The sequence below is a fragment of the Triticum dicoccoides genome, chromosome 7A, assembly GCF_002162155.2.
Source record: "Triticum dicoccoides isolate Atlit2015 ecotype Zavitan chromosome 7A, WEW_v2.0, whole genome shotgun sequence".
Classification (NCBI taxonomy): Eukaryota; Viridiplantae; Streptophyta; class Magnoliopsida; order Poales; family Poaceae; genus Triticum; species Triticum dicoccoides.
In genome coordinates, this window is record NC_041392.1 from 121,128,462 (window position 1) to 121,134,462 (window position 6,001).

A 6,001-nucleotide genomic window follows, 5' to 3' on the forward strand; every position below is an offset into this window, starting at 1 on the left:
AAATATAATCATACAGACTCATGGTCCACATAGTATTCTCCGTCTTCAGCGATCATGTGGTCAAGAAAGAATGCCGCCAATTCCTCTTGAATTGCTCGCATGCGAGCTGGTGCTAGGAGTTCATCCCGCTTCCGAAACATCTAATTTGAAGAAGGGGGTCAATACATATATATATGAATGAATGAAACTCAACACAAATGATGGTAATAAAATAAAATTGTGAATGTTGTTATTTACATACTTCATATTGTTCGTCAGTGTAGCCCCGCTCACAGGTCGTGTGGCAGATGGACTCGCAAACGTAGTATCCACAAAAATCATTCCCTTGTTCATGCCACAACCACTTTACAAGAAATAGAGGTCAATCAAACTGATAAGCAAGAATGCCAAATCAATAGGAGATGCGCGGAACATGCTAGTATAGTACTTACTTTCGGGTGTCTAAATTGCAACTTCTTCGGGAGTCCTGGAGCTTTTTTGGAGATTTTTTTCCAAACCCTGCCAGACAAAGAAAATAATTACTTGATATATCAAGAAATGAACAAAGTTGCTAATATGGTGGATAATGATCAATTTAACTTACTTCTCGAGCATTTGAGTCATGTCCGCATAGTCCTGGGGATCTTTTCGTCTTGAGTCTAAGACAGTTACTAGTCCCTGCTCAAGCTTAATCTCCAGGAGAATATAGTGGTAACTGCACACACATGCATAACTCATCAATTACATTACTATAACCTTGACTAATATATAAGGGAAACCGAATACGCACAAGACAGTAACACTCACTTGAAGTTGTAAGGAAAGAGTATTATATCTTTGTTTTCATTTATTACCAACGATCGTATCAAGTTGGCCTCGGTATCTGCGGCATGAAATTTAACCTGAGTTGCATCTATGAGATATGTGTTAATGAACCCAATATCACCGACTTGTCTTTTCTTCAATTCGGCGATCTTCAATCTGCATAATATAGTGAGGATGATTATAAATACATGCAATGAAAGAGTTGAGCTATATAGAGAGACTTAATGACAGAAGTAGTACTACTTACAGACAGTAGCAGGTGACCATTGTTTTATCGAGGGCCAATTGATTGAAAAACTGAAAGAACTCCTCAAATGGAACAGGCAACAGTTCAATTCCAACGAGGTCATGCTCCTTTTTAACTTTCACATACAAAGTACTCCTCCCCCCAGAGTCTCTGTAGATTTTCAAGTACCAATCATGCAATCTTCGCATCATCGTTGATAAAGATCTTTCATCTTTGACGAGAGGCTTCCTGTACTCATATCTTTGTATCTGCACCTCCATGGGTTCATAATGTACATCGTCGGACAGGTAATCGCCAAGATTGCTATAACCGGGCACCATCCTCGGATCATTAGCGACGTTGTCGCTAGGCACCTTGAGCGGGGGCACGATTGCTTCGCCTGTTCGCCGAGCTGGGCAATTTGTTTCCCAGCTCGTCATTCTTTCAGCCTTTGATCACTGACAGTACTTCCCGACCGCTCCGCTTCGGCAAATTCCTTTCCAATAATGCGCTCATAGTTTCCTTTTGGCGGAGACTTGGGTGGTTTTGTCAGGGCAGCCAGAGTGCGCTTCGCTTTCACCGGATCTACCTTCTCCTCCGGAGGTGGATGTTTCTTTGCTTTCACCCCTTCAAAGAAGTTCCTCAATTCTTCTCGCGCGATCTCGGTGTTCTCCTCCGGGGTCCTCTCGTATGGTAACTTCTCTGGAGTCTTCAGAGAAGGACCGAATCTGTATGTCCTCCCGCCTCTGGCTGTACTGCTAGACGCCGGCAGAGAAGAAGGAGCGGTTGTCTTCTTTACTTTCTTACAAGGCGGAGGAGAAGGACTACGACGCGCCGGAGCAGCCGGAGCGGCGGCAGGTCTCTTCCTTCCTTGCTGACGAGGCGGAGGAGGAAGAGGCTGGCTGCTCGGGCGCATCGGCGCAGGCGGAGAAGGAGGGGGAGTGCCGCCACGCGCCGGAGAAGGAGCCGGTCGAGTTCCCTGATCGTCACTCGCTGGAGGAGGAGGCGGTGGAGGAGGCGGGGTGCCCTGACTCGCCGGAGGAGGAGGCGGTGGAGGAGGAGGAGGTGGCGGAGGCGTCTAGTTCGGAAGGTTGATGAGCTCCTTCCGCCATAGGCATGGAGTCTTCAGAGCAGACCCCAGCCTAGTCTCCCCTTCACTGGTAGGGTGGTTAAGCTGGAGGTCCTCAAATCCCTCCGTTATTTCATCCACCATCACCCTAGCATATCCTTCTGGAATCGGCCGGCATTGAAAAGTTGCGCCGGGTTCAGTAGGATAAACAGAGCCAACAGCCGCCTTGACCTTCAAATTCATCCATTGCGTCATAAGGTGGCAATTTTGAGACTCCGTGATAGCATCCACGGGATAGCTGGCAGGAGCCGTCAAGACATGCTCCGGTTGAAGCAGCTCGGTGGAAGCCACGCTGCTTCTCCGCTGAGATGGCGGGGTAGCTTCGGGGGAAGCTTCGGCAGTACGTTTGCTGCGATTTTCTTCTCGTTCCTCTATCGCTTGTACCCTTGATTGCAGCGCCTGCATTTGGGTCTGCTGCAATTTTTTCCTCCTCTCCTGGGATTTGTAACCGCCTGCGTCCGGAAACCCAACCTTCCACGGAATTGAGCCTGGTGTGCCTCGTGTCCATCCAGGGTGCTCAGGATTCCCGAGGGCCATTGTGAGCTCGTCGTTCTCTCTATCTGGAAAGAACGTCCCTTCCTGCGCTGCTTCGATATACTGTTGAAGCTTCCTGACTGGTATGTCCATTTGATCGTTCGTCCAAATGCACTTCCCTGTTACAGGGTCCAAGGTTCCGCCAGCCCCGAAGAACCAAGTCCGGCAACGGTCTGTCCAGTTAATTGTCTCTGGTTCGATCCCTTTATCAACCAGATCATTCTTAGTCTTGGCCCACTTAGGCCGGGCTACGAGGTAGCCACCTGACCCCATGCGATGGTGATGCTTCTTCTTTGCAGCATTTTGCTTGTTTGTCACTGACATCTTCTTACTCTTTTCCGATGTCTTGTGGGCCACAAATGTGGGCAAGTGATCTCTGATCTTCTCATATCTGCCCTTGAATTCTGGTGTCTCTTTATTTTCGACAAACTTATTCAGCTCTTTCTTCCACCTCCTGAATAGTTCTGCCATCCTCTTAAGAGCAAAAGACTTGATTAATTGCTCTTTAACTAGCTTATCTGGATCATCCTCTGGCGGTAGGGTGAAATTTGACTTCAGCTCAGTCCAAAGATCATTTTTCTGCATATCATTGACATAAGACACCTCAGGGTCTTCTGTAGCCGGCTTTAACCATTGCTGGATGCCGATCGGGATCTTGTCCCTAACCAAAACCCCGCACTGAGCAACAAATGCGCTCTTTGTCCGGAGGGGTTCAATCGGTTGGCCGTCGGGCGCGATTGCTATGATCTCAAACTTTTCATCCGAGCACAACTTTTTCTTCGGGTTTCGTCTCTTTACCGAATCCGGAGGGCTAGAAAAAAAACAAAGACTTAATTAACATGTGTACATACCAAAACAATGAATGCATCAATTAGCTAGTCAGCAGAAGCTTAACTAATATATATACCTGGCCGGACACGGTTCGGTCACCGGAGACGTCATCACGGTCTCCTTCTTGCACCGGCATTGGGTCACCGGAGACGTCCTCACGGTCTCCTTCTTGCACCGGCATTAGGTCACCGGAGCCATCATAATCAAAGCCAACTGCTTCCAGACCATCGGTGTCGTTGAGAAACAACGAGACGACGGCATCACTTCCTCGTGCGATTATGTCCCCCAACAACTCTTCTTATACTTCGTCTCGGGCGATGTCTATAGTTTCTACAAATAATGACAACATGGCAATTATTATTCAAACATGACAGATGGATATATTAGTGGCAAACGTAGAACTAATATTAATTAGTGGCCTCGACGCTGCTTCTCTAGGGTTTGGGGTGGCCTCGACAACGCTTCAAGGATGAAAAAAGAAGAGGAAGAAGAAAAAAAGAGGAGAAGAAAGAATAGAGGAGTAAGAACTCCTCTATTCTTTCTTCTCCTCTCTTTTTCTTCTTCTTCCTCTTTTTTTATCAGGAACGAGGGTCGTCGAGGGTCACCGAGCGGTAGAGGAAACCCTAAATAGCAAGTATCATGGGTGTGAGATACATGTGGCCGTCGGTGTCGAACACTACATCCACGTCCCACAAGTGACGTGGGCGTCGAAGCCCGCGTCACTTGTGGGACGTGGATGTAGTGTCCGAAACCGACGGCCACATGTATCTCACATCGACGATACTTTCTATTTAGGGTTTCCTCTACCGCTCAGCGACCCTGACCCTCGACGACCCTCGTTCCCGATAAAATAAAGAGGAAGAAGATGAAAAAAAGAGAAGAAGAAATCTTTCTTCTCCTCTTTTTTCCTTCTTCTTCCTCTTTTTTTATCGGAAACGAGGGTCGTCAAGGGTCGCCGAACGGTAGAGGAAACCCTAAATAGCAGGTATCGTGGGTGTGAGATACATGTGGCCGCCGGTGTCGGACACTACATCCACCTCCCACAAGTGACGCGGGCGTCGAAGCCCGCGCCACTTGTGGGACGTGGATGTAGTGTCCGACACCGACGGTACATGTATCTCACATCGACAATACTTTCTATTTAGGGTTTCTCCTCTACCGCTCGGCGACCCTCGACGACCCTCGTTCCTGATAAAATAAAGAGGAAGAAGAAGAAAAAAAATAGGAGAAGAAAGAATAGAGGAGAAGAACTCCTATATTCTTTCTTCTCCTTTTTTTTTCTTCTTCCTCTTCTTTTTTATCCTCTTCTTCCTCTCATGTTCGACGACCCTCGACCCCTCGACCCCTCGGCGACCCTAGACCCCCTCTCGACCCCCTCATGTCGAAGTTATAGGGTAGGGGGTATATCGACAACGACATACCCAATACATACATACATACATACATACATACATATCACATGCATCCATACATATATGAACAAAATTAATATCTACTAATTAACAACCTAAATAAAAAAATAATACATATAGCAAGAAGAAGAAAAAAGAAGAGAAGAAAGAACAGAGGAGAAGACTTCCTCTTCTTCCTCTCCTCTTCTTCTCCCTCTTCTTCCCCTTCTTCCTCGCCTCTCTCATGAATGTCCGACGTTCTCGACCCCCCCACGTGTCGAAGAAAAAAAAGAAGAAGAAAAAAGAGGAGAAGAAGAAAGGAATAGAGGAGAAAAGAGAAAATAGAATATATATTCTATTTTTCTCTTCTTCTCCTCTTCTTTTTGTTCTTTTTTCTTCTTCTTATTTATTTCTCCTCGTCTTCCTCTCCCCTCTCGGCGACCCTAGACCCCCTCTCGACCCTCGACCCCTAGGCGACCGTCGACCCCTCTCTTTTTTTCTTCCTCTTCTTTTTTATCCTCTTCTTCCTCTACCGCTCGGCGACGCTCGACGACCCTCGTTCCCGATAAAAAAAAGAGGAAGAAGAAGAAAAAAAAGAGGAGAAGAAAGAATAGAGGATAAGCTCCTCTTTTTTTTCTTCTTCCTCTTCTTTTTTATCCTCTTCTTCCTCTCATGTTCGACGACCCTCGACCCCGGTAACATTTTTTTCCCCGATAACATTTTTTTCTCCGAGAGAGTTAGTGTTCCCGAGTGAACCGGAGGGGGACATTGGTCATATCGGATTCGTCATATTTTCTACGAATGTTCTATATACATACATCCATCGATATCATTCCATACATACATAGACATCTACATTATATATGAACAAAAAAATATCAAAATTCATCATACATACATCTACAGTATTATGCAAATTAAGGAGCAGGGAAGGAAGGAAGGGGGGAGGATGGGGCGGTAGCTACCTCTCCCGGAGGGATCGGGGAGGAGACGCTGGCGGCCGACGTCGGGGGCGACGGCGACGAGGACGGGCTCGGGGTCGGTGAGGGCGAGGGCGACGGCGGGGCGCGCTCGGGGGCGGCGGAC